At 51.3% G+C, this 13,824-nt stretch overlaps 1 long non-coding RNA gene across 1 annotated transcript in view; it reads left to right on the top strand.

Annotated features, from left to right (window-relative positions):
• The window catches only part of LOC132532712 (uncharacterized), a 4,183-nt gene extending 2,717 nt beyond the window's left edge, over positions 1 to 1,466 (top strand). Inside the window, exon 3 of the long non-coding RNA XR_009544606.1 lies at positions 823 to 1,466. This is a non-coding gene — a long non-coding RNA (uncharacterized LOC132532712). The remainder of the gene's footprint in view (positions 1 to 822) is intronic.
• Positions 1,467 to 13,824: the final 12,358 nt, after the last annotated feature.

The following is a 13,824-nucleotide window of genomic DNA, read 5'->3' as shown; positions in this document are numbered from 1 at the left end:
AAGACACTGGGGACTGAAGGATAGGACAGAGGAAGAGAAGGGAGGATGGTGATGTGGAAAGACCTGCCAAGGGTGCAGCTCCGGCAGCTGCATACCCGTTGAGCCCACGTTACCATGCACAGCACCCAGGCTCAAGCCCCCGCACCCCCCTACCTGTAGGGAGGAAACTTCACAGTAGTGAAGCAGTGATGCAGGTGTCTCTCTGTCTCTTTCTCTCTTTAACAAATCTTTATTTATTTTGGATAGAGACAGAGAGCAATTGAGAGGGGAGAGGGAGATTAAGAGGGAGAGAGACAGAGAGACAGCCACAGCACCGGTTCACCATTTGTGAAGCTGCACATGGGGAACGGGGCTTGAAGCCAGGACCTTCTTCTTCTAGCGTTTGCCAAGCCAGGACCTTATGAGCGGTAATGTGTGTGCTCAACCAGGTGCGCCACTACCTGGCCCTCTCTGTCCCTCTTCTCTATTTCCCCCTCCCTGTTCAACTTCTCTCTGTCTTATCTACCTATCTCTCTGTCTGTCTGTCTGTCTGTCTGTCTACCTACCTCGTCTATCTTATAAAAGAGTAGCTAAACTGGCCATATTTCTGTGACTGGAAAGAAGATAACCCAGCTGCCAGGGAAACGTCTTCACAAACTGAATGTGAGTCCTGCAGTGGGAAGGCCCCAGGTCCAGCCCCGACTACAGCACCTGGGTGTCTGAGTGCTGGCTCTAGTCTCTCTTACTCTCTCTCTTATAAAGACATAAATAAACTGAAAGAAATATTCCTCAAGCCAAATTTCTTCTACATTTTATCTCTTTTACTTTTTTTTTTTTCTTTAGGTCTAAACACTCCAACCTATGGAAGTTTCCTCAAGACCAGTCCTGAGCAGAGTGTGGTCATGTCTGGATTGCCTTTGGGGCAGCTTCTGTGGGGTAACCAGAGCCAACGACAGGAAGATCTGGGAGGAGTGACCTGGAAAAACGCAAAGAGAGATTGTAATATAGAGAATAACCAAGTAATCTCTGAGCTGTGAAACTACAACCGGGGAGAGACTCAGCCACCTGGTCAGCCTGGATGGCTCTGGTTTGTGTGAGGTTCAGAGTCTGCCACTGAAAGCCAGTTTCTCAGAGAAGAAGTTCTCACCTTGAGATGCTTGCAGATTCGCACCAGTCATCAGAAACATGACAAAGAATGTGCACGGAGCAGTCCCTGTTCTCAGCCCCGACACTGGGGGCAGCTGGTACGTGCTCCCACGGCAGATGCCGGGTTGCACTGATGGTCTGAGTGGCACTTCCGTTCCTGCTGGCCCTCAGAGCCACTGGGTTAGCAAGTGCAGTGGCACCGACACAAACATGTCTTTGCAGCCAACACTTTCTGGGGGGCTGGGGAGGTAACCCAACATAGTGGATGGAGCTTGGGATTTGAACACTCCACTCCTCGGAGGCTCTAGGTTCTCTCCACAGCACCATCGTAAGCCAGAAGCAAACAGTGCTTTGGGCTCTCTCCCATGAAATAAATATTAAAAAATAAAAACAAATTAATAAATATTTTGATTTATTTATTATTGGATAGAGACAGAGAGAAATTGAGAGGGGAGAGGGAGGTAGAGAGGGAGGGAGAGAGAGACAGCCCTGCTTCACCACTCCTGAAACTTCCCCCCTACTGGTAGGGAACAGGGGCTTGAACCTAGGTCCTTGTCACTGGACTGTGAGTGCTTAACCAGCCCGGTTATTTTATTTAAAAATAATTTTTGAACGGGTTGTCAGGTAGTGGCATATCTGTTTAAGAGTGCACATATCACTCTGCATAAGAACCTGGGTTCAAGACTCCATACCATAGCTACAAAGGGGAGTTTCTTTCACAAGCGGTTAAGCAGCGCTGCAGGTATCTCTTTTTTCCTATCTCTGTCTCTTTTAAAATTATTTTAAGGCTTTATTTTTCTTCTTTTATTTAATCTTATTTATTTATTTATTATTGATAGAGAAAAAGGGAAATTGAGAGGGGAGGGGTAGATAGGGAGAGAGACAGACACCTGCAGCCCTGCTTCACCACTCCTGAAGCTTTCCCCCTGCAGGTGGGGACCAGGGACTTGAACCCCAGTCCCGTGCATTGTAATGCGTGTGCTTAACCAGGTAAGCTACCACCTGCCCTCTCTTTCTACCCTTATCCTTCCCATCACTCTTAATTTCTCTCTGTCTCTATCCAAACCAAACAAACAAATACAATATTAAAAAAAACAACACACTATGTGCTGGGATTAAACACATGTCATGTGCAAGCTTTCTCCACTGGGGAATCTCTCAGGCCTGTCCCCCCCTTTTATTTACATTCTTGAGAGGGACGGATAGGGAGAGACCAAGACACTATCCCACCATCTATAGGGCTCCACTGGTCTGGTGGTCTTCCCCCATGGCTCTGCCAAGATCTCCCCACATGGAAAGGCAACAGGTTTTATCTGCTATGCTGACTTCCCAGTTCCTCAAGAGCGAGACCTTTGAACGCTTATGATCTGGCCTTTGATTCTTCATTGATCTGAGCTCGGCTTTTCATGGAAGACCGTGAGACCACAGGGCTTCAGAGCCGCAGTTAGCACTTGCTTGGCTGGGGTCTCCTTGGAGCTCGCCTGCAGGGTCAGGGTGGGGGGACCTGTCTGCGTCTCCCGTGACAGGGCTCCAGGAGATAGTTGTGAAGGAACGTGTGTCAGGGAGGCGGTGGCGTCCGACACCTGTGTGAGCTCATCCCGCTTGCTTGCTGGCTGCTACCCTGCAGTGACCTCACATGGAATCACCAGTCCCTCTCCCCTCTCTGTGCTCCCGGCCTGTCAGCCTTCTCACACGCACTGACTCGGGTGTGCAGGACTGACGGAACAGAATGGCGTGCCTTCACAAATCATTGACCTTCTCCTGCAGGGTGGAAAGTGGTGATTTTTCTGTCCTTGCTGTGCTCTGGCCAAATTTCCAGTGTATATAGTGCATCCTGACGAAGGTTGGCGGACTGGGACTGAACCGGGACTCCTGGAAGTCTCGGCACATGGAATAGGAAGGCTCGGCCTGGCTCAGTGACCCTGACCGTGGGCCCTGCCCTGTAGCCTCTTTCAATGCACCATGGCCCACCCTCCCCACCCCACCCCTGGTCTCAGAATCTCACAGCTCAGCACCCAGACAGGTGCTTCCAATTCCTGAGTCTGAATTTCCCCCCTGAGAATTATACATTGCTCATCGTACTATTTAAGAAAATTATTTATTTATGTATTTATTTTATGCATTGGATAGAGACAGAGGGCAGTTGAGAGGGGAGGGAGAGACAGAAAGGGAGAGAGGAAGAAAGACTCCTGCACCCCTGTTTCACTGCTCATGAAGCCTCTGGCTTACACGTGGGGATGCAGGTCTTGAACTCTGGTCCCTGTGCTTTGTGACATGTGTGCTTAACTGGGTGTGCCCCTGCACAGCCCCTACTGCTATTCTGGTGACTAGATGGGTCAGAGCGCACAGAACAGGCCCTCAGTCTGTGCTTGTTTTACTGTTACTTCATTGCCAGGTGTTCAGGATTTCAGTGAAGCAGGCGTTTCTTGAAAGGTGAGGCCGCAGAAACCTAGAGGCGGGCGGGTACTCAGCAGGGGTGAGCAGGCCTTCACGCACGCGAGACCCTGGGTCAGGGTCCTGGCGCCACAGGCGACAGCGCCAGGGACACTAGCAGGGAGCTCCGTGGACTGCAGAGAGCTGAAATGCCCCTCCTTTCTCCACCATCCTTTCTTTTTAAATTTTTATTATTGGCTAGAGACAGAGAGACGTTGAGAGGGGAGAGGGAGGTAGAGAGGGAGAGAGACAGACCTGCTTCACCACTCGTGAAGCTTTCCCCCTGCAGGTGGGGACCGAGGGCTTGAACCTGGGTCCCTGTGCCCTGTGATGTGAGTGCTTAGCCAGGTGTGCCGCCACCTGGTCTTTATCTCTCCCTCCCTCTCTCCCTCCCTCCATTGACTCTTTCTTTCCTTCTCCCTCCCTTTTTTCCTTCTTTTCTTTCTTTTTTAAAATTTTAAAAATATTTACTTATTCCCTTTTGTTGCCCTTATTGTTTTATTGTTGTAGTTATTGTTGTCATTGTTGGATAGGACAGAGAGAAATGGAGAGAGGAGGGGAAGACAGAGAGGGGGAGAGAAAGACAGACACCTGCAGACCTGCCTCACCGCCTGGGAAGTGATCCCTCCCTGCAGGTGGGGAGCCGGGGGCTCGAACCGGGATCCTTACGCCAGTCTTTGGGCTTTGCGCCACCTGCACTTAACCAAGCCGATGCGCTACCGCCTGACTTTCTTTCTTTCTTTTCTTTCTTTCTTTCTTTCTTTCTTTCTTCCTTCCTTCCTTCCTTCCTTCCTTCCTTCCTTTCTTTCTCTCTCTCTCTCTTTCTTTCTCTCTCTCTTTCTTTCTTTCTTTCTCTCTCTCTCTTTCTTTCTTTCTCTCTCTCTCTTTCTTTCTCTCTCTTTCTTTCTTTCTTTCTCTCTCTCTCTTTCTTTCTTTCTTTTTCTCTCTCTCTCTTTCTTTCTCTTTCTTTCTTTCTTTCTTTCTCTCTCTTTCTTTCTCTCTCTCTCTTTTTTCTCTCTCTCTCTTTCTTTCTTTTTCTCTCTCTCTTTCTTTCTTTCTTTCTTTCTCTCTCTTTCTTTCTCTCTCTCTTTCTTTCTTTCTTTCTCTCTCTCTCTTTCTTTCTCTCTCTCTCTTTCTTTCTCTCTCTTTCTTTCTCTCTCTCTTTCTTTCTTTCTTTCTCTCTCTCTTTTTATTTCTTTCTTTTTCTCTCTCTTTCTTTCTTTCTCTCTCTTTCTTTCTCTCTCTCTTTCTTTCTTTCTTTCTCTCTCTCTCTTTCTTTCTCTCTCTCTCTTTCTTTCTCTTTCTTTCTTTCTTTCTTTCTCTCTCTCTTTCTTTCTTTCTTTTTCTCTCTCTCTTTCTTTCTTTCTTTCTCTCTCTTTCTTTCTTTCTTTCTCTCTCTCTCTTTCTTTCTTTCTTTTTCTCTCTCTCTCTTTCTTTCTCTTTCTTTCTTTCTTTCTTTCTCTCTCTTTCTTTCTCTCTCTCTCTTTCTTTCTCTCTCTCTCTTTCTTTCTTTTTCTCTCTCTCTTTCTTTCTTTCTTTCTTTCTCTCTCTTTCTTTCTCTCTCTTTCTTTCTTTCTCTCTCTCTCTCTTTCTTTCTTTCTCTCTCTTTCTTTCTTTCTCTCTCTCTTTCTTTCTTTCTCTCTCTCTTTCTTTCTTTTTCTCTCTCTCTTTCTTTCTTTCTTTCTCTCTCTCTTTTTATTTCTTTCTTTTTCTCTCTCTTTCTTTCTTTCTTTCTTTCTTTTTCTCTCTCTCTCTCTCTTTCTTCCTTCCTTCCTTCCTTCCTTCCTTCCTTCCTTCCTTCCTTCCTTCCTCTGTCTCCAGGGTTATTGCTGAGACTTGGTGCTGTCACTATGAATCTACCTCTGTTGGTGGCCATTTTTTCTTCTTTCTTCCCCCCTTCTATATCTTTTATTAGATAGGACAGAAAGTAATTGAGTGAGGATGGAGAGAAAGAGAGAGGGAGATCAAGATAGACACTTGCAAACCTGCTTCACCATTTGTGAAGCATCCCTCCTGCATGTGGTGAGCAGGGGACTTGAACCTGGGATCTTGCGCTTGGTAACATGTGCACTTAACCAGGTGTACCCACTCACCCCCTGCAGGTGTCAAGCTGGGTATCCGCTACAGACCAGACCAGGTCCCGCAGACATCCGGGAACCTCAGTGCCTTGGCGGTGGCACGGGGTGTCCTCTGTCCAGGTGGCCTGTGGTTTCTGTGGCCTGAGAGTGGAGGACAGTGCTCAGTGTCCCTCTGAGCTCCCGCAGATGAGATCTGACCTCTCTCTGCGCGTTTGTGGCCCTGGAATGGACACCCAAGAGGTCTCTCCTGGGAATGCAGACCTGAACCCTAAAATTCCAGGTTTCTGGGGCCAGAGACCTGGTTGCATGTTCAGAAGGAGGCAGATGGAGAGGTTTCCATCCAGGGGCACCTTCCCCAGCTGCTGCTCCCCCTGGGAGGACCTGCAGTGGGTCCACTTCCTCATTCTCGCCCTCACCGCACCTGCTCTCTGCTAAGTGGCGGCTAGAGTCCGAAGCCCCCACCTGTAGCCCCCAGAGTGGCAGAAGTTGAGCTCCAATGGGGACAGACAGCGGCGGCCCTGCCCGGGGATCCCTGGCCTCTGCCGGACGGGACTCCTCACGGACGGACAGCACCCTCGTGGCGTGACTGCCCTTGAGGCCCCCCGCTCGCACCACAGCTACTCTTGCCCTTTAAGCATGAACCTGCTCTGCCATTTCATCCAACCCTCTGTGCTTAGGCGGTGAGTTTTCATTTTGGTGGAAAGAGATGGGAAGAGAGTAAAAGACAGGGGACTGGGCAGCAGCACACCTGGTTAATCTCACACTGTACTAAGCACAAGAACCTGCACAAGGATCTGGGTTCGAGCCCCCACTCCCTACCTGCAGGGGGAAAGCTTCATGAGCGGTGAAACAGGTCTGCAGATGTCTCTCTGTTGCTCTCCCTATCTCCCCCCTCCCAATTTTCCTCTGTCCTATCCAATAAAATGGAAAAAATGGCCACCAGGAGCAGTGGATTTATAGTGCTGGTACCGAGCCCTGGCAATAACCCTGGAGGCAGAGAGAGAGAGAGAGAGGGAGAGAGGGATGCATTGGATCGACCTTCTCGTGGTGCATCCCGTGAGTCCCCATTCATTGGGGAAACTGACGATCCTTCCTAGCCGACTGAATCCACATGGATCCCAGTCACTTTCAAAGCCAGCAACAAGCAGCTCCTGACAGCTTTCAACCTGACGCTGTTGACTGGCTATGGAAGAAGGCCAAACGCTAGAAGAAGAAGGGAGAGAGAGAGGGAGAGAGATAGAGAGAGGGAGAGAGATAGAGAGAGGGAGAGACAGAGACAGATAGACAGACAGACAGACAGACAGACAGACAGACACACACACACACACACACACACACACACACACACACAGAGAGAGAGAGAGAAGCCAGTGCAGCACTCTGGCACCTGGGCTTAGAACTAGGAGCCTTGAGTATGCCAGTCCAGCTCTCTGGCAGCTGAGATATTTCCCCAGGCTCCCAAGACCCGCTTCCTGGTGTGTCCAGGGGCATCTGACACTGGGCTGGAACAAGGCCGCTCAGCAGAATGCCGAGTAACTGGGGAGTGGGGCAACAGGAGCAAATGCCTCCCCAAGCACAGCTGTCTTCACAAGCTGTCGCTGTCTCTGTCCCCGTTCTGACCACCTGGCCACCCTCATTCTCGCAAATGTAAGTGGTGGACATCACCACACTGGGCGCTGAGAGCAGATTACTCCCCCCACCCTGAACGGCCACCCCTTCTTGTGAACATCACATTATGGGCTTCCCAGCCCAGGGGTTTCCCAGTCTGCCTTGGTCTCCGGCCCCTCTCCCAGAGGCTGGTGTGAGCAGAGGGGCTGGGAGCATTTGGATGGAGGTGGGGTCTCCTTTCCCAGGACCTACCTCCCCACCCCCTGCAGGCAGTAGCTCCTGTGACTGAGGGAGGTGGCATCTCTGTCCTATTTTCCCAGCTCTCATCCCCTATCCTCTGGTTCCTGAGCCAACAGAACCTGGTCAAAGACGCTGCCTTTGAACACTGGAAGCCCCGAGAATTGATTTGTCTGAATTGCGAGTGGCCACCCCCACTACCTATACTTGTGAAGTGCTTGTAGGCTAGCAGTAAAATTGTCTATTTATAGCATGAAGACAAAGGAAACCCTCCCCCAAGTTGTCCTGCCTTTTGCTGTCACTGTCACACTCCCTGAAGGCCCTGAAGGCCCTGGCCAGCCTCTGTCTTTAATCTTCTCCAGAATCCATGGGTCCCCTTCTGCTCGGACGTGCGGCCTGGAGTGTCCTGGAAGGTCTGCGGGGAGCGGGCCCCAGAAGGTCCCCAGTCCCACCTCTGCCCATCACTCAGCTCTCATCTCCGAGGTGGGTGACAGGAAGCCCAGGAACCACACAGCCACCAATGCGGGTCACACAGCAGCCGGGTCCAGGTAAGTCGCTGCCAGTGGCCAAGGGTCCAAGGGGCCATCAGGGACCCAGAGGTCTGGCCTTCTTGGGTTCACATGCTCAGACCCCAGCCACCCAGTGCCCGTGCCAGGGCCCCTCAACGTGTGGGGGACTGCACCTCTGGTGAGGCCTAGGGAGCGGGGGGGGGGGGGGGGAGGCTCCTGAGGGCGCTGGCAGTTCAGCTGGGAGGGGGACGCAGAGCCCCACTTCTCTGGGGTTGGGGGCTGCTCCCCCCTTTGGATTCAGTGACCTCTCAAGTACATCCTTGCCCCAGGGCTTGGCCAGCCAGCCCGCCAGCCCCTTGGGGTGCTAATCCTGCACACCTGCCCTCAGCCGCAGCTGCTGGCCGCTCCTCATTAGGGGGATCGATGGCAAGCCCCGAGCCACCGCCGCCAGCTCCACTTACTGTAGACGTGCCCGTGCTCCACGCCAGCCTGTCAGCCCCGCCAAGTGGGCTCTGGCCTGGGAGAGAGGGAGGGGGAGAGGGGGAGGGAGAGGAAGAAGGAAAGAAAGAGAGAAAAGAGAGGTAGAAAGAGAGAGGGAGGGGAGAGAGAGAAAGAGACAGTGAGAGAGAGAAAGGGGGGAGAGAAAGAGAGAGGAAGAGAGAGATACAAAGAGAAAGAGAGGCAGAGGGAGAAAGAAAGGAGAGAGATGGGGAGAGGAGGGAGAGAAGGAGAGAGGAAGAAAAATGAAGAGAGGAGGTAGAGAGAGAGGGAAAGAAAGAGGGCTGTGTTGGAAGAAAGGAAGAGAGAGAGAAGGTGAGAAAAAGGAGTGAGAGAAGGGCAGAGACAGAGTGGGAGAGAGAGATGGAGGGAGGGAGACAGAGAGACAGAGAGAGACAGACAGACAGAGACAGACAGAGAGAGAGAGAGTAAATAGGGCAAAGGCAGGAGGGATTAGGATCTCCTCGCCTCCTGGTCTTGGGGTGCTGTGGAGAGTCTAGAGGAAGCTGTGTTACTCCCTCTGGGGTGTGGACGTTGGGGCCAGGGCCAGAGATAGGAACTCCATTTGCCACAGGCAACACTGGTTCTCCCTAAGAGCACCCAGCAAGCACGGTCCTCCCCAGAGAGGTCCTGAGCAGGCTGGTCCTCCCCACAAGCACCAGGGGGATGGATGCAGGGTGGTACTGGCTCCTCCAGGAGCACGGGGATCTGGGGAAGCCACATTGGACCGGAGCCCCGCCTCAGAGAGCTGCCCACTCCCGCTGTCCTGATTTCCCAGGTTGGGGACAAGGTGGGGTCCCCGTGGGTGCTGCCCTGGGCTACTCCCCCATGGGAGGGGTGGGGGCCCTCTGGGACGCAGAGCAGTCTGTCTTCACATCCAGGGCTGCAAGGGGCGGTGACTCCCCTGCCCTGCCCGGGGTGGTGAGGGTGAGGGGAGAGGGCCGTGAATGGAGAGGCCTGGGGACTGGTGAGGACAGGTCTAGGTGTCTCTCTTTCTCTCTCTATCTGCCTCCCTCTCCTTTCTCAATTTCTCTTTGTCCTATATAACTAAAAAAAAATTAGAAAGAAAGAAAGCCCCTGGGGTGGGTTCCCCTCCATCTTTCTGTCTCCCCATTCTGCCTCTCTGGGTCTGTACCCTGGTGTCAGGCCAACAGAAAGCAAGGGGGGGGGGTCGGGCGGTAGCGCAGCGGGTTAAATACACATGGCACAAAGCACAAGGACCGGTATAAGGATCCCGGTTCGAGCCCCCGGCTCCCCACCTGCAGGGGAGTCGTTTCACAGGCGGTGAAGCAGGTCTGCAGGTGTCTGTCTTTCTCTCCCCCTCTCTGTCTTCCCCTCCTCTCTCCATTTCTCTCTGTCCTATCCAACAACAACGACATCAGTAACAACAACAATAATAACCACAACAATAAAACAACAAGGGCAACAAAAGGGAAAATAAATATATATATTAAAAAAAAAAACCCTTAAACTTACCATTGAGGTCTAACTCAGCCCTGCCTCAGCCTCCACCTGGGGCTTCCTGGAGGCTTCTGCTTTTTGCCAGCTGCCCCTCCATGGCCGTCACTGCAGGCTTTCCGCATTCTTTCCTTCCTTCCTCCCTCCCTCCTTCCCTTCTCCCCTCCCTTCCTTTCTTCCTTTTTTACTTCTTTCTTTCTCTCTCTCTCTCTCTCTCTCTCTCTCTTTCTACTCTCAGGGTTATTGCTGGGACTCTGTGCCTGCATGACAAATCCACCACTCCCAAAGGCCATTTTTTCTTTTGTAAAAATTATTTGATAGGACAGCGATTGAGAGGGGAAGGGGAGACAGAGAGGAAGAGAGGAAGAGAGAAGCCTGTAGCCCTGCGTCATTATGAAGCACCCCTCCTGTGGTGGGAAATGCAGCTTGAACTCAGGTCCTCACTCTTGGTCATGGGTGAGCTTGACCCTTGGCACCACTGCCCAGCCCCTTCATTGTTCTTTCTACGCAGGGAAGGAGTGTTCTCACTACGTGTGTGTGTGTGTGTGAGTGTGTGTGTGAGTGTGAGTGGGAGTGTGTGTGTGTGAGTGTGTGTGTGTGTGTGTGTGAGTGTGTGTGAGTGTGTGTGTGTGTGAGTGTGTGTGTGTGTGTGTGAGTGTGTGTGTGTGTGTGTGAGTGTGTGTGTGAGTGGGAGTGTGTGTGTGTGTGTGTGTGAGTGTGTGTGTGAGTGGGAGTGTGTGTGTGTGAGTGTGTGTGTGTGTGTGTGTGAGTGTGTGTGTGTGAGTGTGTGTGTGAGTGGGAGTGTGTGTGTGTGTGTGAGTGTGTGTGTGTGTGAGTGTGTGTGTGAGTGGGAGTGTGTGTGTGTGAGTGTGTGTGTGTGTGAGTGTGTGTGTGTGAGTGTGTCTCTGTGTGTGTGAGTGTGTGTGAGTGGGAGTGTGTGTGTGAGTGTGAGTGTGTGTGTGCCTGTGTGTGTGTGAGTGTGAGTGTGTGTGTGTGTGTCTGTGTGTGAGTGTGAGTGTGTGAGTGTGTGTGTGAGTGTGTGTGTCTGTGTGTGTGTGTGAGTGTGTGTGTGTCTGTGTGTGTGTATGAGTGTGTGTGTGTGAGTGTGTGTGTGATTGTGTGTGTGAGTGTGAGTGTGTGTGTCTGTGTGTGTGTGAGTGTGTGTGTGTCTGTGTGTGAGTGTGAGTGTGTGAGTGTGTGTGTGAGTGTGTGTGTCTCACTACGTGTATGTGTGTGAGTGTATGTGTGAGTGGGAGTGTGTGTCTGTGTGTGAGTGTGTGTGTGTGAGTGTGTGTGAGTGTGTGTGTCTGTGTGTGAGTGTGTGTGTGAGTGTGTGTGTCTCACTACGTGTATGTGTGTGAGTGTATGTGTGAGTGTGTGTGTCTGTGTGTGTCAATGTGTGTGTGTGAGTGTGTGTGTGTGAGTGTGAGTGTGAGTGTGTGTGTGTCTGTGTGTGTCAATGTGTGTGTGTGAGTGTGTGTGTCTGTGTGTGTGTGAGTGTGAGTGTGTGTGTATGTGTGTGTGTGTGTCTGTGTGTGTCAATGTGTGTGTGAGTGTGTGTGTGAGTGTGTGTGTGTCTGTGTGTGTGAGTGTGAGTGTGTGTGTCTGTGTGTGTCAATGTGTGTGTGTGAGTGTGTGTGTGTGTCTGTGTGTGTGTGAGTGTGAGTGTGTGTGTGAGTGTGTGTGTGTCTGTGTGTGTGAGTGTGTGTGTCTGTGTGTGTGTGAGTGTGAGTGTGTGTGAGTGTGTGTGAGTGTGTGTGTATGTGTGTGTGAGTGTGTGTGTGTGAGTGTGTGTGTGATTGTGTGTGTGAGTGTGAGTGTGTGTGTCTGTGTGTGTGTGTGTGTGTGTGAGTGTGTGTGTGATTGTGTGTGTGAGTGTGAGTGTGTGTGTCTGTGTGTGTGTGTGAGTGTGTGTGTGTCTGTGTGTGAGTGTGAGTGTGTGAGTGTGTGTGTGAGTGTGTGTGTCTCACTACGTGTATGTGTGTGAGTGTATGTGTGAGTGGGAGTGTGTGTCTGTGTGTGAGTGTGTGTGTGTGAGTGTGTGTGTGAGTGTGTGTGAGTGTGTGTGTGTGAGTGTGTGTGTCTCACTACGTGTATGTGTGTGAGTGTATGTGTGAGTGTGTGTGTCTGTGTGTGTCAATGTGTGTGTGTGAGTGTGTGTGAGTGTGAGTGTGAGTGTGTGTGTGTCTGTGTGTGTCAATGTGTGTGTGTGAGTGTGTGTGTGTCTGTGTGTGTGAGTGTGAGTGTGTGTGTATGTGTGTGTGTGTCTGTGTGTGTCAATGTGTGTGTGAGTGTGTGTGTGTGAGTGTGTGTGTCTGTGTGTGTGAGTGTGAGTGTGTGTGTCTGTGTGTGTCAATGTGTGTGTGTGAGTGTGTGTGTGTGTCTGTGTGTGTGTGTGAGTGTGTGTGTGAGTGTGTGTGTGTCTGTGTGTGTGTGAGTGTGTGTCTGTGTGTGTGTGTGAGTGTGTGTGTGTCTGTGTGTGTGTGAGTGTGTGTCTGTGTGTGTGTGTGAGTGTGAGTGTGTGTGAGTGTGTGTGTATGTGTGTGTGTGTGTGTGAGTGTGTGTGTGTCTGTGTGTGTGTGTGAGTGTGTGTGTGTGTCTGTGTGCGTGTGATAAGCCAGGCCCAGCTGCAGACAGGACAGGCCCCTGGGGAGGCTCTGACGTCCACATGGAGACCTGCACAATTATATCCCCTCGAACTTGCTCTTAACAACTTAGCATGTCCAATTAGACACCCCACCCACGGGTGCCAGAGAGCTGGCCTGGGAGCCTGACTCCTCACCCTCAAAACCCCCCCCCCCCTTCTGCCATAAACTGTCCCAAGCCTCCAGGTGAAAGGAAGGGCAGGCCGGCTCTTTTGGACAGAAGCATAGAGGATGAGCTTTGGGCAGACTTGCTGAAAAAGACTCCGCAGAGCTGCCCTCAAAGGATGGGACTGAGCAGGGCGCCTGGCATCTCAGGAGGTTGGGGAGCACACGGGGATCCCCTAGCAGTCATGCCAGGCTGAGAACGGGGCCTCATCTGTGGGCGATGGGCAGAGTCCCAATCCACTCGAGGAGGGTACCCCTCAGACAGGGGAGAGCCCACCCTGGGAGGCTGAGCCCGCTTTACTTTGTCTTACAGTATCTGTGAGTGACAGAAGACACCGGATGTGAGCAGGGCGCGCAGAGGAACCTTCCTCTCTGTAGATGGGCAGGAGACAGTCACTTTTGACAAGAGAATCAAAGTTTCCAGCACATGCCTTTCCATTTGTAGCAACAGCAAGGGATACAAAATGTCCAGAAATCTTCAAGTTTGCAGATGGCATCACACCTGTGAGATCAGGACTGACATTTCTGAGAAACAGGAGGACCCCGACGGACTGTGTACCGACCTAGAGCTGTGTGCTGTGACGAAGCTATCCAGTGAGTGACGACTCAGCGACCCTCTTCTAGAGGGAGAAGTCCACAGCGTGACAGAGGAGAAGGCAGGAGGCCCGGATTGGCCGTAGGTCCAGTGTGTGAGTCCTGGGGCTCTTCAGGGAGAACAAGCACAGGCGCCAGGCTTCTCAGTGAAGGAGCAAAGGGTTTCCTGGGTGCCAGGCAGAATGAACGGCAGTTTCAAGGTGGGAGAAATCACACATCTTAGGGAAAAAGCAGTAATACTTCCAAAGAAATAAAATCAGACTGTAATCAGGGTTTTTTTTTTTTTTTCTCTACAAAATGTCTGGGTCCATTTTGCTATTTATTTTATTTATTTATTTATTTTTGCCTCCAGGGTTACTGCTGGGGCTAAGTGCCTGCACTATGAATCCACTGCTCCTGGAGGCTGTCTTTTCCACCTTTTGTTGCCCTTGTTGTTGTAGCCTTGTTGTGGTTATTATTGATGTTGATGATGTA

The sequence above is a fragment of the Erinaceus europaeus genome, chromosome 14 (assembly GCF_950295315.1).
Source record: "Erinaceus europaeus chromosome 14, mEriEur2.1, whole genome shotgun sequence".
Taxonomy (NCBI): Eukaryota; Metazoa; Chordata; class Mammalia; order Eulipotyphla; family Erinaceidae; genus Erinaceus; species Erinaceus europaeus.
Note: the sequence above shows the minus strand (reverse complement) of the source record. Positions and strands in the feature narration are given on the sequence as shown.